The sequence below is a fragment of the Pelodiscus sinensis genome, chromosome 6 (assembly GCF_049634645.1).
Source record: "Pelodiscus sinensis isolate JC-2024 chromosome 6, ASM4963464v1, whole genome shotgun sequence".
Taxonomy (NCBI): Eukaryota; Metazoa; Chordata; order Testudines; family Trionychidae; genus Pelodiscus; species Pelodiscus sinensis.
Window position 1 is genome coordinate 88,242,957 of NC_134716.1, and position 27,241 is coordinate 88,270,197.

The following is a 27,241-nucleotide window of genomic DNA, read 5'->3' on the forward strand; positions in this document are numbered from 1 at the left end:
AGTTATTTCAATGAAATTACAACAAAAATGGGTGTGGCCCATTGAAGTCCATCTTCAGTATAATATAGGTCCTGATCATTTAAAAAAGAAAAAAACAAAAAACAAAACAACAAAAAAACCTAAAACCCCAAACCAATTGCAATCTCTGGAAATTATTCACACTACATTGTAAATTCTTTGGGAGAGAGGCCATCTTCTTGTTCTGTTAATACAGCGACTAGCACAATGTGGTCCTGGTCCATGATTAAGGGCTCTTAGGAATTATGGTATTACAAACGATAATATGTATCCTTTCCTCTCTTTCTCTCCACCAATGAATTGCTGTGCTTGACACCATCTCTCATACCCTGCTTACTAAAAATTGAATTGCAGAGAGAGCAAAGTGGCAAGATACATGAACAAGTGACCGAAGGAGGCATTGGATGTGTGTCCGGAGCAGCCAGAAGGAGGTGCACATAGCAGTGAGAGCTCCCTGGGACAAAGCGGCCTCCACGCTGCAGTCCCTTTCTTTAGCTGATTTGCGGTTGGTCAAGGAATAAGCACTCAGGTTTGGAATTACCTTTAACATTTCAATTGCAATGTGACTACTCTGACTTCTCTTTGGCTGTGTCTACATTGGCAAGATTTTGTGCAAAAACGGCCACTTTTGCGCAAAATCTTGCCACCTGTCTACACTGGCTGCAAGTATTTGCGCAAGAACACTGACGTTCTAATGTATGAAATCAGGGCTTCTTGCACAAATACTCTGATGCTACTGCTCAGGAATAAGCCCACTAGCGCAAGTATTCTTGCGCAAGAAGCCAGTGGAGACAGGCAACATTAATTTATTACGCAAGAAAGCCCGATGGCTAAAATGGCCATCGGAGCTTTCTTGTGCAAGAGAGCATCTACACTGGCACAGATGCTTTTGCGCAAAATCACATTTCTTGCGCAAAAGCACATGCCAATGTAGAAACTCTCTTGCGCAAATACTTTTAATGGAAAAACTCTTCCGTTAAAAGTATTTGCGCAAAATCATGCCAGTGTAGACGTAGCCTTTGAATTTCTTAAATGACAGTTTGGTAATTTTACTGATTACAGTTGCAAGTACATACATAAAAATTTGTGATCTTCAATAGGATTTGGATTACTTACTAACTCCAGCAAGATAGTCTGCTGAGCAAAGAAGTTTGCTATCAAAATCCTTTCCCTCAAGTTGTGAATGGGGTGTTCTTTCCACATGAGCCTTGAATGGATTAATGAAGCTGTGGAGCAAGGAGGTGTCGTTTAACTTGATAAGTCACACCTGGGGTGAATTAGTCTTGATAAACAATCCCCGACTGGGAGTTCATCTGATAAAGATAAAACCAATAAGTTGGCCGCAGAGAAGGGCTGTTGTGTGGAGGCCTACAGTCACTCTCTAGCCTTAGGAAAAACAGGAAACTAGGGGGAGAATAGAAATCCTAGTTTCAAGGAATGGGTATACCTAGAGGAGGTGAGAGTAAGGGTCTGATAGAGGCTTAGTAGGAGCAGCCTAGGGAAATAGTAGCAAGGTTTGGCATAGTGCAGTTCTTAGCTGCTAGTTGTAGGGTCTATGAGCTGGAACTTGGAGTAGTGGGTGGGCCCAGGTTCCTTTACCAGCTACTGGAGAAGTAGCACAGATCAGATAGTGGAGTGGAACACTGCATAGGTAGGAGAATCATCTAGTGAGGCTTTGGTTCCCTGGAAGGGAGAAATATGCAGTGACTTGGTCACAAGCTCAAGTCATGATGACAGAGCACATTGAGTTACAGAGAGAGAGCAAAGTGGCAAGATGCATGAACAAGTGACAGAAGGAGGCAATAGATGTATTTGGAGCTAATCCCCAGAGCAGCCAGAAGGAGGTGCACTTAGCAGTGAGTGAACCCTGTGATGCAAGTGTTCTCTTACAATGAAGTTGGGGTTTCATTTGTAAACCTGGCTACTGTGACATTAAGAACAGCCTGAGGGAAGGGGCTTCCTGATACCTGTTAATGAGTTTCAGCTGGTGTTCAAGTATGGAGTTATGTACATATACCGAAATTTATCATTTTTAAAATGTGTTTGCCAGCCATACAGGAATTACCCTACCTGAGACAGAGGAGTTTGGTTTCCTCACCTGGGAGTTATTTCCAGAGAACCTTGAAAGACAATAAGATACTTAGATATTCCAAACAGACCAATCAAGAAAACCTGGAGTGGAGGTGACCATCACAGTTGGAAGGAGATTGCCAATCATGTTTAATGTTCATTCAGTTGTAGCGGAGGGGACAGGAACTAAAAAAATTACATTTTGACATTTGTTCTCCATGATGCTTACCTCATGGATGGAAATAGGCTCTTTTATTATGGAAGTAGCCTTCAGAATAATTCATTTCAGAGATTCAATGGATTATAAAAGAGCAGGATACAAATTTCAAGTTGTCTTACACCTAAGACAAAGGTAGCTCAAATGAGCTCAAACTCCTGGTCAGCATCCGTCAGTCATCTTGATGATATCATGTGATGAGGATTTTACCTTGAACCAAGTCTAGCTTGTTAAGCGGTAGTTACTAGAAAGCATTTTATCTTTGTTTCTTTGAACTATGGCTGACTTTAATCCTTATGCTTGTATCAACTTAAAATCTTCATCTTTAGAATTAAATAAACTTGTTTTATTTTAATCTAGACCATTCTAGTGCCATGTGTGACCCAAACAGTTTGGTAATCCCCGTTACCAGTAAACTGTTGGATATTGTCTCTTTAAAGAAGCAACAAAGCAGAACATTCATCTGTTTGTTCCAGGATAGAGCTGGATATTCCAGAAGACACTTTCTAAGTGAAATTTGAATCTGGAGAAAATCTGATGTCACTTTATCGGTTGTTAACAAGGGCTGGTGGAGGCCAGTGGAATTGTGAGGTGGTATGAGCAGGTTCCTGGATCCAAAGCATCAGATCATGGCTGCTCAATACAGAGACCTAGCAGGCATGCTTATAGCTGACTGCAAGCAGCCTGGGCAGAGAGCTACACTGTCAACATGTTGAAGGCACTTAAGGGCTACAGGGTAAGAGGTGACAACTCTTCATTCATCCAGATTATCCCAGAACATGATAGCAGCCAAGACACAATATGTATTTGCCTAGTAATGCAACTTACTATAGGCAGCAAAATAACTAGGTGCCGATTATTTGGCAGGTAACCCCTCAAACTCTTCCTAGGAGTACAAACAAACCATCTCATGTGTCCTACCAGCACCCCCGTGCAGGCATTCACCTCAGCCCCTGTCCCGCTATGTGTAACAGCTTTTAGGGCAGTTGCTGAGTGATTACTGGGGGCAGAGCAGAGGGGACATGGGCAGTTGGAAACAGGGGATCCGTGGTACAGGAGCTGGCCCTATGGCAGGAGTGAGGAGCAATAGTGCTGGCTGCCCCACTGCCTGCTCAGGTTTGGCCCAGCAGTCTTCCGTGGCAGAAGGGCCAAAACTGAGTGACATTGTGTTCTGGTGCATAAGGGCTATTCAGATTTGGCACCGTAATCTCTCTTTCATGATGGAGGGTCTGCAGGGCCAAATCTGAGTGGGCAGCAGGGCAGTCAACATTGCTTCTCCTCAACTTGGCACCCTGACCAATGGTATGCGCACCGCCTGTAACATACAGCTGCTGGTGCCACTTCTGTGCAGGGACCCAGCAAAGGCGCAGTGCTGTCTTGAGCACTCCCTGCTGATCTTTGTGGGCACTAGCTCCCCAAAAGGGGAGAGGCAGTACAAAGTACACAGGTGTACATGGTGTGGCCGACAGAACTGGCAGGGCATGGAGTGGAGCAGTCCTTCTACTGCAGTCTGGAGGGCTTTGGGTGGCATACTGCCTCTCTCAGGCACACTTTGTGCCAAGGCCATGTGGGCTACCAAACACCTATTGATGGTGATTTTTTTTTTGCAACTATCTACCCTAGATTAGATTTGATCCAGTGCCCTAGAAGTAAAATGTTTTGCAGCCCAAGGGTATGTCTACACTACAAAGTTAGTTCGAACTAACGGACGTTCGTTCGAACTAACTTTAATAGGCGCTACACTAGCGCTCCGCTAGTTCAAATTTGAATCGAACTAGCGGAGCGCTTAGTTCGAACTAGGTAAACCTCATTTTACGAGGATTAAGCCTAGTTCGAACTAGCTAGTGGGAGGCTAGCCCTCCCCAGGTTTCCCTGGTGGCCACTCTGGCCAACACCAGGGAAACTCTATGCCCCCTTCCCGGCCCCGGACCCCTTAAAGGGGCACGGGCTGGCTACGGTGCCCATGCCAGGTGCAAGCCTGCCAGCACCCAGCCAGCAGACCCTGCACCTGGCACGGCTCGAGCCACCCACCCGATGTCCCCCAGCCCACCCCCTCTTCCTGGGACCAGGCTGGCGGCTCCCGGGAGCTTGCCCTGGACTGCAAGAGGCGGGCACCTTCCTGGGCTAGTGTGGACATCGTGGACCTCGTCCACGATCTCCGCACTAGGCACAGGAAAGTGGCCGTCTAGGGCAGGAGAGCTGCCAGCCTGGCCACCCAGGAGCAGGTGTGCATGAAAATCAAGGGGGTCCACTGAGACCCCCGACCCTGAGCCCTGAGCTTACAATGGCCGTCCTGGGTCAGACCAAAGGTCCATCTAGCCCAGTAGCCTGTCTGCCGACAGCGGCCAACCCTAGGGACCCTGGAGGGGATGGACCGAAGACAGTGACCAAGCCATTTGTCTCGTGCCATCCCTCTCCAGCCTTCCACAAACTTTGGGCAGGGACACCACTCCTACCCCCTGGCTAAGACTACTCCATGGACCCAACCTCCATGACTTGATCTCACTTCCCTTTAAACTCTGTTCTAGTTCTAGCCTTCACAGCCTCCTGTAGCAAGGAGTTCCGCAGGTTAACTATTTGCTTTGTGAAGAACAACTTTCTCTTACTAGTTTGAAGCCTGCTACCCATTCCTTTCCTTTGGTGTCCTCTAGTCCTTCTTTATGGGAACTCATGAAGAACTTTTCTGAATGCACCCTCTCCACCCAACCCCTGCTTTTAGAGACCTCTATCCTGTCCCCCCTCCGTCTCCTCTTTTCTAAGCTGAGAAGTCCCAGTCTCTGTAGCCTCTCTTCATCTGGGACCTGTTCCCAACCCCTGATCATGTTAGTTGCCCTCCCCTCTCCCAGCCTTTCTCTTCCCCTCTCCCACCTCCTTTTCCCAGTCTCCCCCAGTTTTGTTCAATAAAGACAGAGTCAATGTTGGAAGAAACGTTATCTTTATTTTGTACATCAATAAGAAGGGGGGCTAGGGAAGGGTAAGTGGAAGGACGTGAGGGAGGAATGGGGTACGAGCCCCCGATGGGGAGGAATGGGCTGGCTCTGCGGGCTTCTGGGGGTGGAAGCTCTCCTGCAGCCCCCCAATTACCCCTCTCCCCAGATGGCAGCCTGCGGCAAGTGCAGCCGGGCTGATGGCCGAGTGGTGTGATGTGCCCAGTGTGGGTACTCCGGGCACTCCAAGCCAGAACTTCTTTGCAAGCGGGGCATCCCTTAGAACTGTGTGTCCGGGGTGGGGGTCGGGACCCTTTAAGCGCAGCCCTCGGCTAGCCTGAGACAGCATCTCCATGCTCTAAGTCCTCCTCTTATGCCCTGCCGGCACTGCTTCCGGCCATCCTTAAGCCCTGTTCAGAGTCCACTCAATGTGGACTTGCTAGTTCGAATTAGCAAAACGCTAATTCGAACTAGTTTTTAGTTCTAGACGCGTTAGTTCGAATTAGCTTAGTTCGAATTAACTAATTCGAACTAAGTTAGTTCGAACTAGCGCTGTAGTGTAGACATACCCTAAGAAATGAGTCTCCTAAGCTGACACTATCTTGTATATCTATATGCAATAATGGCAGGAATCACCTGTCTGGCAGTTATTTTCAAATCCTTATCAAACGTGCACATGGAGCTTCGCTCCAGTATTTCCTAGCCGGTGAGTTTCTAACTCTCTGGATGCACTGCCATTGAACCTTTGGAGATAGCACAAATTCTTCTCTAGGTAAACTTTAGCCTGTCTTTCATTTAAATATTAATTTGAAATGGCACATTGTAACTTGCCATATCCCTACTCTCTGTGAGGATTAAAATGATTGAGTCTCAGAACTTGTTTTAATCATGTGTTTCAATACTGCTGAGACTTGCAGTCTGCTGCACTTCTTGCACCAGCCCGAGTCTTTCGACATGCTAACAAAATTGAAATGAGTGCCTTCATCTTAGACAAGGATAATTAATCTTCAAACACTGTTTATCTTCATCCAAAAATCCCCAGAATTCAGAACCAAATTAATTTAAAGTCTAAATCTGCTTTAACTAGTAATTGGTTAATCAATGGGCTTGATGTGTAATTATATTCTTTGTTCACACTCCTTACAGGCTTGAATAGACCATATAATTCCTATGTTGCTTTCAGTCCTATGATTAGACCACGTGACACATACATGCTGTGTATACTATGAGGCAAATTCCTCCCTGAAGTAATTTCCCTAATGTTGCTGGGCTTTTAGAAGAGGGATGAATGTGGCAACTCAGTTTTTAATTTCTAAAATGATTTCTTGTGAGTATTAGTGTTGGTTTAGATTTTTACAATTCAGCTGAAGAATGTGCTGTGGGTTTTCACCTTTAGACTTTTGCTCACACCCCATTAATGATAATCTAGAGTGGGCTTTAATTGCCTTTACTTTGACTAGACACATCCCTCACCATAAATGGATTTACTTTTTCTTGAATCCTTCCTGCCATTCCAAGGGTGAAGTGACAAGGCAAAGTCAGGACTGACATTCCTATTAGCTTCCAAACAGAACTGCCAGGAAATCGTAGCCATGAAATATATTCCCTTAGCTGGTGTATAATACCATTAAAATCAGTGGGTCCATGCTGGTTTACATCAGCTAAGGAACCTGCCCAATGTATTTATATGCCTTTGGCAGGGCTCAGTGCTCATGGCTGATACATGACTGGGTTGACTGTGGGGGAACCCTGGCTTAGATCTCATTTCAGGGTTTAGCGGAGTGGCAATGAGCTGCCTGGAGGTGCAGTTCAGACTGATGGGGTTAGAGGGTGTGAACAGTCGAGAGTAGATCTCAAGCCTTGATTCCATTCAGCTGAGCAAATGAAGTAGCAGGACTAGCCTGGGCATAATTCCAAATGCCACTTAGCATCAGACTGAGACATAATGGTAAGAGGCAATTTATGGATCACTTGTTCTCAGCATTTGCATTCTAGATGTGCTGCCCACAGGTTGCTAGGAAGCTCCTGCCAAGCAAGAACATGCTTAAATGTTCTCCAGCAGAAGCACATGATCAAGCTTAATAAGGCCACTGACAACCAGTGGCCATACATCTGTCTGTCTGTTGGTCCTTCCTTCCTTCTTTGAAGCCTCATCTTTTAAGATTAGTATCCAGAAGGTTTCCTAAGGTTATGTTTCTAATGGGAAATGTCAGCACATGCTATGAATATAGAAAGCAATTACTCTGATCATTTTATTCCATACAGCTGGGATGCTCCACACCCTCTCTCCCCTATGCACCCTTTTCCTGATCATTGCTATAATCTTAGTTTTCTTGCAATTGATGGCTGGGTTCATAGAAATCCCTGTCTTCTGCAGCAACTTCACTGACTCATAAATGCTGCCAAGCATGATAAGCCTAGTTTATTCTACTCATTACTTCCTGGTGACACCTGTAGGAAACCCAGCACTTACTCACTTCCACACTGGTGCTTACAGAAATTGGAACTAAGGCTATGTCTAGACTGCATCCCTCTGTCGACAGAGAGATGTAGATTAGCCACATCGAAATTGCTAATGAAGCAGGGATTTAAATATCCTGTGCTTCATTAGCATGAACATGGCTGCTGCTTTTTTCAAAAACTGAGTTTTTTTAAAAAAAATGGCAGTCTAGACGCTGATCTGTCGAAAATAAACCCTTTTTTGATGGATGCTGTAAACCTTGTTTTTTGAGGCATACAGGATCTGTCGAAAAAGGGTTTATTTTCAACAGATCCGCATCTAGACTGTCTTTTTTTTTTAAAAAAACCCTCTGTTTTGAAAAAAGCGGTGGCCATGTTTATGCTAATGAAGTATGGGATATTTAAATCTTGCTTCATTAGCAATTTCGATGTGGCTGATCTACATCTCTCTGTTGACAGAGGGATGCAGTCTAGACGTAGCCTCAGTGTCCTTACCAGCAGCATTCCAGTCTCATTCCTATTAAAGCAGAGCTCACACATCCATGTCCTTTCTGGGGGTGTTGGCATGCAGTGAGTCCCTCTGCTTCCCCCTGACTCTCTCGCAGCAATGTTTGGACGGAGTCATTCTGCCTTCTTTATAGCAATTCTAACCTTCCTTGTTTTCAGTTAACCTAGCATGAACATTTATCTATTTCACCAGCAAAATGTGTTTCAATAGAACCTCACCCACCTTGTCTCTCTGAGGTCTCAAGAGCTAATCACAATGCCAGACATGCTGGATGTTTCTTTAAAAAGCTAGTAGTGATATAATTAGCATTTATTTAACATTTAAATAAATTAACCATATGTTTCACAGTTAGTAATCCACCGTGAGAAAAGGGGGTTGTTCCCACCTCCCTTACATGAATTGTTTTGGGCTGTCTGCCTGCAGCTTTAGAATGGCATCACTTCATCCGTTCACATTTGGATGGAGATCTTCGTGAGAAGATGGGCCGGAAACTCATTTTTTCTTAAAAAGAAAAGTCTGCAGAAGAAATGAAGTATGGTTGTGCCCAAGCTTTCAGAAAAGCACAAGTTGGGCTTCCCCCTCTGAATTAATGAGCTTGTTTTAAATGTAGTGATATTTAAAAGATAATAAATGTGGTTTTTTTTGTTTCATTTCCACACTTGGAGCTGCCATGAGTCATATTTTCAAATTTCCTTCGTAACTCTCTCCCCCAAACATGAGGGGTTGAAAATAACTTTATTAAAAATGAAAGCTGAGACTTTTATATCATCCTCTGACCCCAGGAGCTGAGCTTTACAAATACAAAATATCATACAACTTGCAAAAACTTTGTAAGACTTGTCAATGGTGGAGATGGGGTGTGTTAATAATGTGTTTTCCAACTCATACTTGCTCCATCCAAGATTAACATTTATAATAAAGCTTCAAAGTATACCTGTTCATAATATTTAAAAACACAATTTTTTAAATATAAAATTCTTTCCATTTCACAGGATTTAAAATTAAAATTTTGTCACTTTTAAATAGACAGGTTTATAAAAAATGGCACTGAATCCTTTATGAAAAGCTATTGATATTTTTGTCTACTGGAAATCACATTTTGGTACCCCCCCCCCATACAATTCGATAACACTTTCAATAATGGCTTTGACGTACTTTAAGGCTTGTTAACATGATACTCAATGTTCATCTTAATCCCTTCCCATCATATAATAGAACAACTGATGAAGACATTTATTTCTCACCTGCCCTGTAATACTTGCCACTCTGACACTAGGTTAAAATGAACATGTAAGATTCAGTGCATTGTTTTGTTTCCAGTGCTTTTGGAAGAGAGCATGGGAGGAGAGAGTTGATAAAATAGCATATTATTTATGATTTGTGTACAAAACTGAACACGTAGAACTTATAAGGAGCTAATTCAGCTCACACTGAAATCAAAGGGAGTTCTGCAGTGTATTAGCAATAGCAGAATCAGGTTCCATTTATAAGGATTGGTAGATGGCACATGTAAATGAATTCTGCCTGCACACTGCTGTTCTGCAAAATGCCAGTTTCCTCTGAGCCACTATTGATGACTATAGTTAGCAATTCGTAGATTTCAAAAATGATTTGGAGTTCTCCAGTTTTTTATTTCAAGTCCATCATAAGAACAGATGTTCTTATAGGATTTCCAATATTTCCTGGTTTCAGCCAACCTGGATGCACAGTGAGAACAAGCTTTCTTTCAATATCTTCATGCTTTCCTTTCCCAGTTAAAAACAGGAAGTGAATAGCAACAAATTATATATACAAGTATATTAAGACATGGTTTTTGTATCTCAAAACACTGCTACCCATGACTATATTGGCCCAGGCATGACCACAGGACTCGCCGAACCACTCTGCCAAAAATTGTAGCCACATCTCCAGAATCCACTGGCTCTCCATTTGTTTAAAAATTTAGTTAAAACTTGTAGAATAGTGATAGAAATGTAGCCGTGTTAGTCTGGTGTAGCTGAAACAAAATACAGGACTAAGTAGCACTTTAAAGACTAACAAGATGGTTTATTAGATGATGAGCTTTCGTGGGCCAGACCCACTTCCTCAGATCAAATAGTGGAAGAAAATGCTGCTTCAGAAGCCTTTTAAATCTGCACTTGAAAGGGAATCCTCTGAACTGTCATTCATGCTAAAATTCGACACTCTACGTGTCGGTCTCAACAAAGACGCTAACTATCTTACCCATTACAAAGATAGCTTCCCCAATTATCATCTCTAATACCATTAGCTTTCCTCACCTCTAATACCATTAGCTCACAGACATTTACCTGCCCCCTCCCGCATCCCGCTTCTGTTCTGAAATGTGATTTGTCCTTTTCATATGTGTTCATTTTTTTAATTGTATCCTTTGGTATATATGGTTGTGACTATTTTCTTCCACTATTTGATCTGAGGAAGTGGGTCTGGCCCACGAAAGCTCATCATCTAATAAACCATCTTGTTAGTCTTTAAAGTGCTACATAGTCCTGTATTTTATTAAAACTTGTCTTCTTCTTTTAAAACCCTCCTTGGACTTGCTTTTGGCGCATGTCAGGACTCACTGGCTTCCTCTTTGTACTGTCACATAATCTCCCCACTACTGATGGAAGATCTTTCCCTGCTGCTCCTACTATCTAGAAGAGCCTTTCTGTACTTCTCTGTTTTAAGAGCAGAGGGAGATCTGATAAATCTCAAATAGAAACGTATCTCTCTCCCCCCACACACTTTGTTTCTCTCTTTCTGCTGCCACTTTTTATTTTCAACTATTTGGAGATACAGTTTATAGGAAAGATGTTAGAATAAAGTTGTATTAACAGTATAACTGCACCCTCTTGATCACAGAAGAAGATATATATAGGGAAACATATGTAACAATTGATTTCATTTAAAACAATGATTAAGTACAAAGGATTCATATTTTAAGAGCCACAGAACACCCTAAGGCGCACGTTCATAGAGGATTATTGCATTTCTTGCATGGCTGAAATCCCTTAGCCTTCAAGCCTTCTACTTCTCTTTGTGCCTGAGGCATGCAGTGATCCCCCTAGAAATGCAGTGCCCCGGAGTGGACTTATTGCTTAATTATAAAGACATTCCTTGGGAACTGTATTTCTTTTCCCTGTGAATTCAACCTCATCATAGGGCCGAATTTACAGATAGAGACAAGTACATTATCATGATAATGACTGATAGCTGAAGTTTTCTTAGGTTCAGATTGTTCCTTAATGTAGGCCATTTTTCATCATCTACAGTTGTCTGATAATGATGTCATTTCCATTGCTTGAATTTGAGGCAGCAGCCACATATCATGGAGTTAAAATGACTGTTTATAGGGCAGCTAAATTGTGTCATTATCAAGTTAAGCCAGTTTTCACTTTGCTCTGGGGACAAAATAACAATTGGACTCTTCTAAAACTCATCAAACAAGAAGAGGATGCCAAGAATCCAAATCTGCACTAGAGCTAAGCTGAAAAAAGAAGCTGTTTTCATATGAAGCCGTGATGACCATCAGATAAAAATGACAGAGTTGTGCTTGACAGAAAATAAGTCACAGTGCTGATCATTGGATAACTTTGATGTATTATTCTGCAATCATTTAACTGAGATTTTGTGGCAAGATTAACAGCAAAGATTTAAAAAAATGCATAAAAAAGAGCTTTTATTCTAAAATGCAGCTGTCAGGCTATTCTTGTCTGGCTCTTATGCTGATTGATTATGACTGGGTTTGAACTAAAACATGACCTCTAGATACAAAAGAAAATTACATAGACTTAAAGGTGAACTAACAAACTTCTGTAACTTTTGTAAATATAATTTTTAAGTGGTGTAGGATCCCAAATTGCTAAATATAAACAAACACACACACATGCACACAATATCATTAAAATACATTCCCCAACCCTGTGATATTCCATGACATTTAATGTAGTATTTCCTCTATTTAGAATTCATGTTGCAGGGCTGGGCCGTAAATGGCATATGTGCGACTCAGTGGGAGCTTGGGGGCTGGCATATGCAAAGGAAAAAATATAGTGGTTGCTCAGCACCCACTGGCAGCCCCACTGATAAGCTCCTTCCTTTCCCTCCCAATGACTCCTGCCTGCTGTCAGCCCCACTCACCTATTCTTCCTCTTCTCCCAGTGCTTCCTGCCCAGCTGTTCAGTGGCAGGCAGGAGGGATTGTGGGGAAGTGGGTGCAGAAAGAGGTAGGCTGTGGGTGGGGCATACTTGCGGGAGGGGTGGAACTGGACTAGAAGAGTGGACTGTGAGTAGAGCAGGGGAAGAGGCAGGGTGGAGGGAGTTAGGGTGGGACAGAGTGGGCTCTTGGGAAAAGTGGTAGTGTGGATAGGGCTGGGGCAGAATGGGGGTTGAGTACCCCTGTGGAAATGAGCAAGTCGCAGCTACTGGTAAATGGGACACAGCTGAATTTTACTCAAAAACTATCTTCCTTTTACAAAGTTCAGACTTGCAGCCCTCCCCAAACATTGATGGCACTCTGGGACAGGCCATGCCATTTTTATAGTAGATGGTAACTGTTTATCTGAGATGGTGAACTTCAGAAAATACTTGTAATTAATTTTAAATGAGATTGGTTGTGCCTGAGTCCCTTCACTGCTCACTTGCCCCCAGAAATCTCCTTGTCTCCAGCCATTAGTAGAAACTATAGTAAAGAATAAACTTGGCAGACACACAGATGAACATAATTTGTTGGGGGAAGTCAACATGGTTTCTGTAAAGGGAAATCATGCCTCACTAATTATTAGAGTTCTTTAAGGGGGTCAACAAACATATGGACAAGGGGGATCCAGTGGATATAGTGTGCTTAGATTTTCAGAAAACTTTTGACAAGGTCCCTCACTAAAGACTCTTAGGAAACATAAGTTCTCATGGGATAAGAGAGAAGGTCCTCTCATGGATTGATAACTGGTTAAAAGACAGAAAACAAAGGGTAGGAATAAATAGTAAGTTTTCAGAATGGAGAGAGGTAATTAGCAGTGTTCTCCAAGGGTCCGTACTGGGACCAGTCCTATTCAACCTATTTATAAATGATCTGGAGAAAAGGGTAAACAGTGAGGTGACAAAATTTGCAGATGATACCAAACTGCTCAAGATTGTTAAGACCAAAGCAGACAGTGAAGAGCTTCAAAAAGATCTCACAAAACTAAGTGATTGGGCAGTAAAATGGCAAATGGAATTTAAAATTGATAAATGTAAAGTAATGCACATTAGAAAAAATAATCCCAAATATACATACAATATGATGGGGACTAATTTAGCTACAACAACTCAAGAGAGATCTTGGAGTCATTGCGGATAGTTCTCTGAAAACATCCATTCAGTGTAGCGGCAGTCAAAAAAGCAAACTGTTAGGAATCGTTAAAAACGGGTATAGAGAATAAGAAAGAAAATATCTTATTGCCTCTATATAAAACCATGATATGCCCACATCTTGAATACTGCCTACAGATGTGGTTACCTCCTCTCAAAAAGTATATACTGGCATTGGAAAAGGTTCAGAAAAGGGCAATAAAAATGATTAGGGGTTTAGAACAGGTCCTGTACGAAGAGAGATTAAAGAGACTGGGACTTTTCATCTTAGAAAAGAGGAGACTAAGGAGGGGGGAAGTATGATAAAGGTCTATAAAATCATGACTGATGTGGAAACAGTGAATAGGAAAAATTATTGAATTGTTCCCATAATGTAAGAACTAAGAGCCACCAAATGAAATTAATAGGTAGCATGTTTAAAACGAACAACAGAAAGTTTTTCTTCATGCAGTGCACAATCAGTCTGTGGAACTCCTTGCCAGAGAATGTTGTGAAGACCCGTAATTTAACAGGGTTCAAAAAAGAACTAGATACATTTGTGGAGGTTAGGTCCATCAGTGGCTATAAGCCAGAATGGGTAGGAATGGTGTCCCTAGCCTCTGTCTGTCAGAGGCTGGAAATGGATAACAGGAGAGGGATCACATGATGATTATCTGTTGATGCCTCACTCCCCCTGGGCATCTGGCATTGGCTACTGTTGGAAGATAGAATACTGGGCTTACTGGACCTTTGGTCTGACCCAGTATGTCTGCTCATATGTTCTTAAGTCAAATGTTTCCAAGACTCAGATTTTCCTATGAAACTGAGCCCTCAAAAATCCGCCCCAACATAGTAGGTGCATTCACGTAAATCTGTAGCTTTTATTTTGTAAAATGTGTAAAGTAGGTGATTCAACATATAAATAATCAGTCAGTGAATTAATCTGTGCCCCACAGATAATTTGATTTTAAAAAACTCATCTACCCTAATTGTACCTGAGTTATTGCATGCACTGTGCTTAGCATAAACTCAAACTAAATTTAACTAACTTCAGTATTGCTGGCTGAGTCCTGAGTCCCTACGTTGAGGCAAGACCAATACTAATTTTATAGTAGCTTTTGGCAGAGTTTCAGAAGAGAGGTCAATAATAACACAAAGATGAAGAGAAACAGCATCTCACTCAAAAGATTTCTCAGTTTTCAAAAGACCTTCCTTAAAGTTTTCATAAACTAGGCTATCAAGCTAGGACCTTTGAATTTTAGCACCTCAAATACCCAACTAGCTGCCCATATTACCTAGGAGGTGGAACCAGTACTATCTTTAAGTTCTTGGTGTGTTTAAATCATTGTACAGCTAATAGTTCTCAAGGAACTCGATGATGTAGTCTCTGACTGGCGTATTGGGTCTGCTTTGTGCTGCTCTACTGGAGCAACTTCATAGCTCTGAGCATGATGGGTTTCCCTTTGTATAAGGGAATCCTTCTATAGCATAGAACTACTATCGTAGCTCCTCCACCAACCTGCCTTGGCCATTGGGATTTGGAATGTGGCTGGTGAGCCCTGGTAAACCAGGATTCTCCCATGCCAGAATGGTCCTTGGCAGCTATTTTTTCAGAATGCGGTAAACAAGGTGCAGAGTGTATGTGTTTTACCAAAGTTAGTTACTCTGCTTTGCAGCAGAGCAGAGAATAGAATCTTATCCACCATTTTCACATTGAGTAGTGCCTTAGTCCTCAAGTAACCCCACTGAAGTAACATTGAACAAGGATGGCAGAATCATGCTGTACCTTGTCCACTAGACTAGACCCTAGTACCTTAGCTATAATTTGCTTCAAATATCTGTTCTAGAGCCGTTGAATTTTTTTAAAACAAAAAATGGCTTGTTGACGTAACGGACAATTTTGCAAGAAAATTTCACATTTTTTGAAGCTTCTTGTTTTTTGTGGGAAAACAAATCTCACTTGTAGTTTTTTCCTCCCCCTTTCAATGGTAAAATGTAAGAGAAATGTAAAAGAACACAAAACTTTCTCCATTTAAGTTTTTCCATTGATGAAAGGGGGAGAGACATGAAAGTGTGTTATTTCCTTTCATTTTCTTTTTTCAAATCTTTCTCATTTTCCTATGGAAAAAGGAGAAACAAGTAGAGAGCATATGGGCTCCCCCTCCCCCCAATGAAATTCCTCAATTTAAAAAAAATGTTCAGAAAACTTTGGCCACAGAATAAAAATTTCAAATGAAATAAAAACGTTTTAATTTCTTTCAAAAAGTGCTTACCTATTCTCCACTATTTCTACCCTTTACCTGACTAGGCTAATAATGCTAATGATAAAATGTTTTGTGATCTGCAGATGAACATATATTAAGGGGATGTCTAGACCGGAGGTATCCCGAAATAGCTATTCCACGTCTTTAAACGTGCCTGCTATTTTGAAATACATTGTGGTCACTCTTACACTTGGTCCTTGAAGTGATGTTTATGATTTTTGGTTTTGACACTATTTCTAAGGCTATGGCTACACTGAGGAGCTATTCCGTGTCTATTGAAGAAGCCGATTATTTCGAACTACATTTTGAAATAACGGGCAGCTTATTCCAACGTCCTGGTAACCCTCATTCTACGAGGGTTAAGGGGGCATTTCAGAATAGTGAGACAGCTTATTTCGAAATTTGGTGCTATTTCAAAATTTATCTTCTTTCTTTTCTGCCCATGTTCGCATTAAAATATAGACATTTGTCTAGGGCTTTTCAGCATACACATGCATAAGTAGTTTCTAAGATTGGATATGAAGAGCAGAGGTGCCTTATCAATATCGGAGTTAGACACAAATTACATTAATAGTAAGGCATTACTTTGGCTATTTTGCTGTAATGTCTATCTTTTGTGCTTAATATGTTCTAGTTATTTTTGGCTAAAATCTTCACAGGAGATGTTTCCAACTCCTATTGAAATGTAGCTTATTTTAAGGAAAGGGTGCAGTGTAGACATAGCCTATGAGTCTGAGTTGATAACATTTAGTCAAAAAATTGAGACTTACTTCTTTTTATTAAAAAAAAGGTAAAGGTATTTCGACATTGTGCCTACAAACAGCAATGATCCTTATAGTTTTCTATATTAGTGTCTTTGGGTTAATCTGGAATATTGTAAAAAGTGTTGTTATAACAAGGGCAATTTTCATGGGATCTAAATGGCTTTGAGAGTCACAATAGAACAGATTCATATCCAAGTGTATTATAGCAGCTTATAACAAGGGCAAAATGCATTAATGTCATACACAAAATGTTATCTCAGTCATAGAGAAGATTGATGAGGAAAAATTATTAGGCACAGAAATTTTTGTTTATTTATCTAACCTCCTGTGAATAGATACTTTTGATGATCTCCTTTAAGCATTTCACCACCAATGTTCCAGAGAGATTATGACACAGATTGAAAGTGTGTAACATTGTCTTTATTTGTATCAGCTGTCTTTTGCTTTTGTGTACAGAACATTGCAGGAGGGGGTTCTTTTTACACTAATGGACAAAAAAGTTATTAATTAAAATGAAACATTGGTGATATTTTGGTATAAAGAACAGATCTTAATTCTATTTGACAAACAACCACATTCTAAAAATGCCACCACACTTGATGCTAATTAGAACCCTGTTTAGTAATGTGAGCATAGAGATAAATTGCAGTAGCCGGTCTAAAAGAAAATGCTGATTTGATGAACATTCTGCAAGATCTCCTGACTCCTAATTGAATGCCCTAGTCACCCTAGGCAGGCCGGATCTGTCTCACTGAGAGGCTTTTGCCAACCCCTGACTTTGGAGAATTGCTACTACACTGAACTGCAGTGATGTCTCATGCCGGAGCCAAAGCCCATTGTAGCTAATAAGAGTCTTTTTCATTGACTTCAACTGGCTTTGGATAGGACCTATAGAAAAATAATCTCAGTTTAGTCAATGACTGGATGAAATTTAAATTCACCTGAGCTGAAGCCATTAAAATCTGCATTAAAAACATGAATGTTTCTGCTTAAAGCCAGAACATTTTGCTGTTTGTCTTTTCTTGGGTAATAAGAAATGCACGTAATAGGCCAAATTTGCTTTCCATGGTAATCCCACTGAATATCATGGGGTTAGCCTGATTTAATTACATAGAAAACTTGACCCACTTAATGCTAGCAAAGCTGAGTGCTGTTAACTCTGATATAAAACTAAACGCGTTAATGTGGAAGTGATTCCTTAAATACTGAAGTATGAACAATTTTCTAGGAATCAAACTACTTGAGTTCTACACAGACATTGTCTATTAATTTGGCTGAAGCATGACTAAAGGCCATGTGCAGCAGTTTTGGTGACTGTTAAATTGTATTAAGTTGTGGTATTTGTTCTACTGTTCCATGGAACTCATTTTAATATGTGGTCTTGTGCAATCTATCATACAGGTCAACACATGGAGGGAACGTCAAGTGCTGGGGTTTGCTGTAGGAGAAAGGGAAGGAATCCTTCTTGAGCTACGGAACAATCACAAAACAGTGCTGAAACTGCAATAGCCTCTGGAGAGAGCAGTGGCCATTGGATCCATAGAATGGCAGGTCCACTGGTCCTTTCCCAAGCCTCTCCCCTCACCTGACACACTCTTGCCCTGACTCACTCCTGGTGCAACTGTACACAGGGAAACAGCGTGGAGCTATGCAGTACAATGCTGGGTGCACACTTCTGTGTGTTCTCCCCTATTTCTGCCTGCCCCTTACACTAGAACCACAGGAAATCTATGATATGTCTATACTGCAACTAAACACCCATGAGGTCAGTACTAGAGGACTCAGACTGCAGGGCTGTAAAATTGCAGTGTAGATGTTCAGGCTTGAGCTGGAGCCTGGGTTTTGGGACCTGCCCCATTCATGGGGTCCCAGAGCTCAAGTTGCAGCCTAAGCCCAAATATCTTTGCTGAAGTCTTACAGCCCTGTAGCCCAAGCCCCACCAGTCTGAGCCAGCTGACATGGACCAGCTCAGGTATCCAACTGCGGTGTACATTGTGTAACAGTTCCTCTACTTAGGCCTTGTCTAGACTACATCTCCCTGTCTAAAGAGGGATGTAAATGAGCCCGATCGAAAGTGAAAATGAAGTGCGGATTTAAATATCCCGCACTTCATTAGCATATTTGTGTCCCATCTCTGTTTCGAAAAAGGGTATTTCGAAAGTGAAACCACAGAAAACAACCTCTTTCGGAAAAAAATCCTTTTTTGAACGAATCTATACTACTAATTTTTTCAGGAGTACGGGTTCTTTCAAAAAAGGTTTTTTTTCAAAAGAACCGCGTCTAGACTGCGGTTTCACTTTCGAAATACTCTTTTTCGAAACAGAGATCGGACACAAATATGCTAATGAAGTGCGGGATATTTAAATCCGCGCTTCATTTGCGCTTTTGATCAGGTTCATTTGCTTCCCTCTTTCGACAGAGGGATGTAGTCTAGACATGCCCTTAGTCTCAGCAAAGTCAGGTGAGTGAAGTCAGCAGGAGTTAGCCTAAAGGAAAGGCAAAAATAACATGAACACTTTAAAATCAATATAGCTACTAAACAGAAAAAAATAATTGCCATGTGTAACTAATACCACTTGAACTGCAAATTTAGGTCCTGATCCTGCAAAAATTTGTGCATGTGAATAATTTCATGGCTACTCCTGTGCTTCAAATTAAGCCCGTGTGACAGTTTTCAGGACTGGGGCCTAAATGTGTATCAATCTCCTACATAGAATTCATGGGTTCTAAAAACAGCTATTGGTTTGTGTGGTATTACTAAATAGTGACTTGGCTTAGTGATGAGGAAAGGGAAAGAGAGTCAGAAAGTTTAATATGCATTCAGCTTAGAAACTTGCCACTTTTGACTTTGCTAATGATATTATTACGGTTTCCAGCAACGTTCACAGATGCAGACAATAATTGAGGCTGTAGGGGAGGTTGAAGAGATCCAACAGCCATAGTTTATATGGCTCTGCTGCCAAATCAAAGATGACAAAGGCTGGATTAATAGAAGAAGACAGGTTGACATTTATAAGGAGAAAAAGCAGAGCATTCCATTTACCTGGGCAGCCAAAATGCAGATGATGTTGACATTTAGGAGGAGATAAATGTAAACAATGTATTCCAAAATTCATTTGTAATTTGTAGCCATACCCTGCTGCAGACAATTAGAATACACTGACACTTCAAAGATATGGCAGCTGTCGTACAATGCACAAAATGGAGGACTTGTGGTTCCTATTTTTTTCTGAGACTGGGATTTGAAGATTCAATAGTGACAGCCACTCATCAGGACAGATTGCTGCATAATCACAGGCCATTTGTATTACTACCAGCAAAGAAAGGTATGATGGTTGGAATCCATGAAATACTTGGTAGCTGTTAGAATGATGAGACAAGTGATCAATTGTTGACAAAGACACAGAGAAGGGGAATCACTGACCTGCTGTAACTATATTGCATTAGAAACTGCATGGCACTGCAGATTGTTGTAATAGTATTTTGACCTTACTGGAGCTTTAACGTTCACTACTAAAAAAACAAAAGTAGCTTTTCTAGTGTTTCCTACACTTAAACACTTCATTGCACATTGATAACATTCAATGTTAAGGCAAAAAAAAAAAAAAAATTAAACTTTAATGTTAGGTGCCTAAATCCAAATAACTGGCCTGATTTTCAGAAGTCTTTATCACCTGCAACTCCCTTTGACTTCTATACTCAATAGAGTTAGGTAAATTAATATCTGTGTGATGGCCCCTATGATTGTAAAAAGGGTTCTTTGGTATTATAAAATGAGTAAGGCTCTCAGTAGTATGACCCTATCCACGAGTGCATGTTAAAGAAAGGTTCATCTTGAGGCTGTAAGAGCTATGGAATAGCTGGGTACTTTGTGAACCCACAGACTTAACTTATTTTCGTGGTTAGATTTTCTTTGTAAACATTCAGGAAGGTTATATTGAATAGAGACTTGGAAGTTCACCAAGTGGTTTGTTCATTCTCCTCTGCCCAGTCTATTACATCAAACAATCTTGTACAGAGTGGACTAATCAATTCAGTCACTCAAAGGTACATGGAGATGGTAGGATTAGAACAGAAATTCCACTGTATGTTACAAAGCATACAGGAAAACAGTTTTAAAGAACAGCATTGTGTGCGTGACATATTTTTATGTGAAACATGGCAAAAATGAAAAGAAAATTATTCTTCTATTCTTCTTCTTTAGAAATGACCTGGTTCTGGTTCCTACTTTTGCGACATGCTATGGTATCTTCAGTTGGAACATCTCTCTTACTAAAAATTTTAATGGTGAAAATGCAAGAACATGGGAAGCTCTAATTCTTATCTTGGGTTATTAAACTTCATTGGACATGGATTTCCTAGTATTAAGGAAATTAGAGAAGTAAAAAATTCAAGAGCATACTTCTGCCAATTACAAATAATTTCCTATATTATGCTGAGTACACTGTAGCCTAATTTTAGATAACTCAGGAGATGGGGCTTTCCCTAATTTACCTTTAGAAATTTTATCTGACAGTCCACCTATATTTTTATTATCCTAGTTTTATTCCCAAGTATGATCCACCATTGTCGATGGACCACTCTACATAATTCCTCCACAATGGTTACATTGTTTTATATGTAGACAGTTAACTTGTCATCCAGCACTGTTTCCATTAATCTTCATGGTCTGTAATACTCATTTGTTCAGCCTGGATATTTGCCTGTGTAACACAGCGTGGACTCACTGCCATGGCACTTCCTGTGGTCACTCAGGAATTAGCTCTTCAGCTCTGGAGCATCCCCTTCCAGCAGGTGTCACGTCTGCTGTTACCTGTTACTGACTCCACCACCTTCTGTTAGGACCTGTATCCCTCCCTGAGCATGGTGTTCTGCCCTGAGTACTGCCCTGCGGCAGTGTCCCCACAGTCCAGGGTCATGGAACCCCTAATCCTCTATGCCCACCTTGCTTCAGTGACCCACTGCCAGTCTTCATCGAGCCCCTGCCTCAGGGGCAAACTGCAGTCTGAAATGGACACTCATCATTGGCTACAGGGTGTGGACCTGCTGTCTCCCTGCAGCCCTAGTAGCTTCCGGCCTTGTTTCAGACCCTCCAGCCTGGGAGCTTGCCTGGCCAGACCTTCCACAACTATGCCTGTCTTTCCCCAGCTCTGCTCTAAATCAGGAAGCCACTAGCTTCCCTAGCAGCTAGGTCCCTCCTGCTCCATAGTTGAAGCAAGAGTGAGTCTGAGTCTCTCTGGCTCCAGAAGCCCTTATTTATATACGGTCCCAGCTGGGCCCCAATTGGCTGGCTCTACCTCAGCAGCTGGCTCCACCACTCCAGCCCTCTTTCAGGACTGGGTTTTAACCCTTAAAGGGCCAGTGCAGAGCAAACGCCTCATCACAGCCTGTTATTGGGAAAAAGGAGAGAAACTCTTTGAGGGACTACTTATCTATTCATTGATGTCAGTGGAAAATGTAATTATTCGGGTGTCTCAATGCCAGAGTACACTAAGCGGTTAAGATATTGTCTTTACAACTTTGAGGCAATTACAGTAGGTGTTTTAGCAGCAAGGTTTGGGGGTGCCAGCCCAGTAACCACCCACACACACAGCTAAGTGAAAGGGTATTTTGCTAGGGTGACAGGATTGGGGAAAACTATAACAACACTAGGTACAGAGGCTGAAATAGTTACAGCTAAAAGTTTGGGCAGTTGTGGGCAGTCTGATCAAATGTGGACCTAGTGCCTGCTCTGTTCTCTCTAATACTGACTCTCTTCAAGAAAATAGGAGCTTGTGGATTTCCAGACCATACTCAATTGGTCTGTTTCATTGGAGTCCCTCTGCACTAGTTCTCCGCCCATCTGCTGCTGCTTCCCTGTAAATCTGTCTGTCACACACCTGCAGTCAGCTATAATGGCCAGCAGCCACAGCCTGTTCTTCATGTGGCGGTGCATACAGTTCCTGGTGATTCCTCTCACCATCTGGCTTTTCTAGGGCTGCCATCTCTGATGTGTGAAAAACTGGGACATGCAAGATGATGCAGAGCCCATAGAACCGGACAGCTGGCAATGTGTATTGAGCACTCTTAAAGAATTCCCAGGACTGTGATTTGAAAAGAAAGACAACCCTGGGAAAACCTGGATTAGGCTTCTCTGAAGCTTGGGGCTTGCTTAAGGCTGCCATTTCCCTATTTTTCCCCTTACCTAGCCAGAGGAAAAGGAAGTGAAAAGGAGATAGGGGGTTGATGGGAGCTGTAATCCCCTCCCAAAAGATCCATCACAAAGGACTCACACAGATTTCAGGGGCTTTTGAATCAGTTGTTTTATTCACACACTGGTTTTATTTCTCCAAACAGCGTCAATATTGTAATCCAAATTTCCCAGTCAGTAAAACACACGTTTTGCAACCTACATGTATTGTCAGCTATGAAACTGGAGTCAGAGGGCCCATATTCCCTAGATGGGCTATTAGTGAAAAGAACACCAGTGGAACAAGGAACGTAGGGTGCTACTCTGAAAGCAACTCAGCCACATAGCCAGAGCAGTGCACAGGGTTTAATAATGTTCCTCTTGTTCAACGTAACCTTCATTTGGCTTCACGCTTTGCTAATGTAACATAGTGGCATGCAGAGAGACAGCAGCAAAGCACAGCAGGTGACCAAAGTGCCATACTTTGAGAAAACTATAGAGATGGGCCTATGGGACAATGTTTGGACTCAGACTCACACCCTTCCAAAGTTCAAGAATGTCACATACCAGATTTTGGTTCTGGGTTATTTAGAAAGAATAAGGTCATTGCATTTCCCCCCATTTTAGGAAAAAGAGACATCATTTTTTCCTAGGCGCTCACAGTGTAGTTTCCTCTCCATTTCTGTCCTAGTTGATTTTCCCAGAGCTAGCAGAAGAGATAACTAGCAATCTGTTGGGCAGATAATGCTGGTGATTTTGCATTCGAAAAGACAGTTTTGAAGAATAGGATTTAATTTATGACTATGCTTTGGTAACCATGGAAACAAAGAGGACATATGTCCAGTTTTGATTTTACTGGTACTGGCTTTACATTATTTCACACTTGTGACCAGGTGCCTGGATGGACCACGCTGTGAATGCCATACTCCAGGCATGCTGCAAGAAACAGGACAGATAATTATAGAATAAACACCAGCCTTGGGAATTAAATTCACCAAGCCAGTAACAAATAACTCCTGTGCTGTCAACTGGCTAACGAAGTGAAAACCCAGTCCCCCTTTTGACATTTCAGTCCTTGGTTTTAGACCAAGGGTGGGCAATAATTTTTGACAGGGGGCCACTCCAAGATTTTGGAAAGTGGTCAAGGGCCACGCACCTTCATGATTTTAATGATATTAATGATATTAATGGGATGAAGGTTGAGCGCAGAAGACAACTTGAGGTAAGAGAGTGGGGTGAAGAAGGGAGTTTGTGACGTAGGGCAGGGGACTGGAGTGCAGGGGTTTGGGATGTGACTTAGGGTAGGAGGGAATTGTGATCTGGGGCAGAAATTGGTATGCCAGATCCGAGAGGGTGTATGGTATGGATGCAAGAGGTGGGCAGAGGGTTTGAGTATGCTGAGTGAAGGGGCAGAGGGTTGGGGGAAAGGAGGGGCTGGGGTGCCATATGCAGGCTTTGGCCAGGAGACTTACCAGCCAGCAGCCAAACCAGCCCGCCTGCCTGGAGAGCTAATGGCTGCAGAGTTTAAAATGTTTCCCAGACAGCCAGTCTGCTTGCCTGGCCATGTGCTTGAGTGAATAACTGAGCTGAAGGTAGGGGGCATGGTTCTTATTGGCTGCTTGTTATACAAACAGGCATCTCCCATTGGCAAGTTTCTGGCCAAAAACCAGCCAATGGGATTGTGCTGGGGGCAGGGCAGCTGCTCAAGGTTTACCCACTCTCCTCCAGAATTAGTTTTGAAACAGAAACGGTGCCCGGCAGCTGTGTTTCTGTACAGTGTGTGGGGCAAGCAGGGCAGCCTGCTTGGGGCTCCCCGCTGTCTCTGTGGGCTGGATCCAATGGCATAGCGAGCCAAATCTGGCTCATGGTCTGTATTTTGCCCAGGCCTACTTTAGACTGATAAGTGAAATATACTGAAAACTCAATTTACTATATGTGAGGTTCAACACTCTCAGAGTATGTCTACACTAGCCCCCTAGTTCAATCTAGGGTGGCTAATGTAGGCATTCGAATTTGCAAATGAAGCCATTATTTCGAATTAACTTCAATAGCATCTACACAGCCAAGCTGCTATTTTGAAATAAATTTGAAATAGTGGAGCATTTATTTCGAATTTGGTAAACCTCATTCTACGAGGAATAACACAATTCAAAATAGCTAATTTGAAATAAGTGCTGTGTAGACACTTATTTCGAATTAGGGGGCCTCCAGCCCTTCCCAGTTTCCCCTGGTGGCCACTCTGGGCACAACCAGGAAAACTCTTCACCTCTCCCCCAGCCCTGGGACCCTTAAAGGGGTAGAGTCTGGCCACTGGGCACGTGCGAGAGTCAGGCCTGCCAGCAGCCGCAGCCCCTCATCCAATGGCCACACAATACCATCCAGTGGCAACCAGCTGTCCCCTGCCCAGTCCCCCAGCACCCAGAGGCCAGCCAGGGGCCGTAGACAGCACACGCCCTCGTGGACTAGTGCAGAGATCATGGACCTCATTGAGGTTTGGGGGGAGGCCCCCAATGTCCATGATATCTACACTTGGCGGAGGAATGCAGCCATCTACCTATGGCCACATAGCGGCCACCATGGCCAGGAAAGGCACCATGGCTAGGAGCAGGGTTTCAAAATTAAAGAGTTGCGGCAGGCATACACCAGGGCCACCAGGGGTGGCACCGCAGCAGGGGCTGACACCTGTCCCTACTTCCCCGCCCTCAACCAAATCCTGGGGAGCGGGGTGGTCCACCCCAGCCCGGGAGGCAACGAGCCGGGAGCTGAGGACCCTGACCCGGGTGCAGCAGAGGGGCCACCACCAGCTGTCCCGGCACCGGAGTCATCAGGGTTGTCTGGGGAGGCCATACCAGGTCCAGCACTGTACCCTACCGGGGGGGAGGAGGAGACAGGGAGGGAGACCAGGGACCGCATGCATGGGCCATGCCTCCCATGGATCACACACCACCTGTGCACGTGTGAGCACGTGCCATGCCACCCTTGGGCAGGTGGCTCCAGCTGTGTGACACCCAAGGGCCATGGCCCAATAGGCACATGTGTGTGTGAAGAGACCTGACACACTCCCGATCCCGGGGTGGGATTCAGCAGGACGTCCTCCCTTCACACGCCCCCTCTACACAGAGGCAGGGGACATCTCCCCATGCCTCGGCTGCACTATCCACGGCACAGGGGCATGGGTGTGGTCTTGGGGCAGCTCCCACTCCCGGGGAGAGCCAGACATCCCAACCATGGCCTCTGTGCAAGTGCGTCAGCTCTGACGCTGCAGGGCATGGTCATCTGCACCTCGCAGGGGGTGCAGGGCATCATCCACTGAGTCCCCAGGGAGAAATGACCAATCTCCCTTCTTTCTCCACAGCCACACCAGCTGCACGTGCAGGGCGCACCACCCCTCCTGGGACATGCTCCCGCACCCGAGGGCTCCTCCGGACCACCAGTACGCGGCAGGGGTACCAGGACCAGCACCTGGGGGCCCTGTGAGCCCTGCACCGCACCATCCAGGCCTGGGTGCAGGAGGACCTACAGCTCCGCCGGGAACAGCTTTCTTAGGACCGTGCCATGTGCTCACACCTGCAGGCCCTGCTGCAGAGTGTGCTGAGCCATGCTGCCCCAGCGCCTGCTGCCCCTCCGGCTATTGTTCCTCTTTCCACTCCTGCCCCCACTCCCACCTCTCCCTCCTCAACCTACACACCCCACACCTCAACCTCCACACCCTCCTCCCCATCCCCCCGGGGATGCACATGCCATGCTGGGAGACATGTGGTCTGACGAGAACCCCACCCCTGAGCTCTGAGCTTCCCCTCTCCCTTGTTCCCCTTACTTCCCTCTTCCAGCTCCCTCCTCCCAGTTTTCCTCCTCCCCTCTCCCACCTCCTTTCCTCAGTCTCCCCAGAGTTTTATTCCCCCTCCCCAGTTTTGTTAAATAAAGACAGTTCGTGTATATGAAAAAATATGTATTTTATTTGACATCAGGAAGAGGGGCTAGGAGGGGCAAGTGGAAGGACGTGAAGGAGGAATGGGGCATGAGCCTCCAGTGGGGAGGATCAGGGTGGCTCTGAGGGCTTCTCGGGGTGGACGCTCTCCCACAGGGCCTCCTGGATCCTGACAGCCCCCCCGATGGACCTCCCGGATGGCAGCCTGCAGCAAGTGATCCGGGCTGATGGCAATGACCCCACAAGACTCACCAGCGTGCCCAGGGACAGGTCTGGTTCCATGTTGCAGAGTGCCGTGGCGTCCCGAGTGAGGGCAAGCAGAGCACTCCGAGACACAAATGCTTTGCTGTCCCTCATCGAGGTAGACCAGCAAGCAGAGAAACCTGAAAACTGTCTGTCCGGGATGGGGTGTAGGGTCCCTTTAAGCACAGATCTCAAATAGCCTGAGGCAGCAGCCCCACACACTAAGTCCGACCCTGATGCCCTTTTGGCACTGGTTCTGGCCAGCCTTACCTTCGATTCAGAGTCCACTCAATGTGGATGCTCTATTTCAAGTTAGAAAAATGCTATTTTGAATTAGTTTTTGTGT

The 27,241-nt window shown here is 43.6% G+C and overlaps 1 long non-coding RNA gene across 1 annotated transcript in view; it reads left to right on the plus strand.

Annotated features, from left to right (window-relative positions):
- The window catches only part of LOC142829760 (uncharacterized), a 94,043-nt gene extending 67,397 nt beyond the window's left edge, over positions 1–26,646 (plus strand). The window contains exon 3 of the long non-coding RNA XR_012904505.1: positions 26,080–26,646. This is a non-coding gene — a long non-coding RNA (uncharacterized LOC142829760). The remainder of the gene's footprint in view (positions 1–26,079) is intronic.
- Positions 26,647–27,241: the final 595 nt, after the last annotated feature.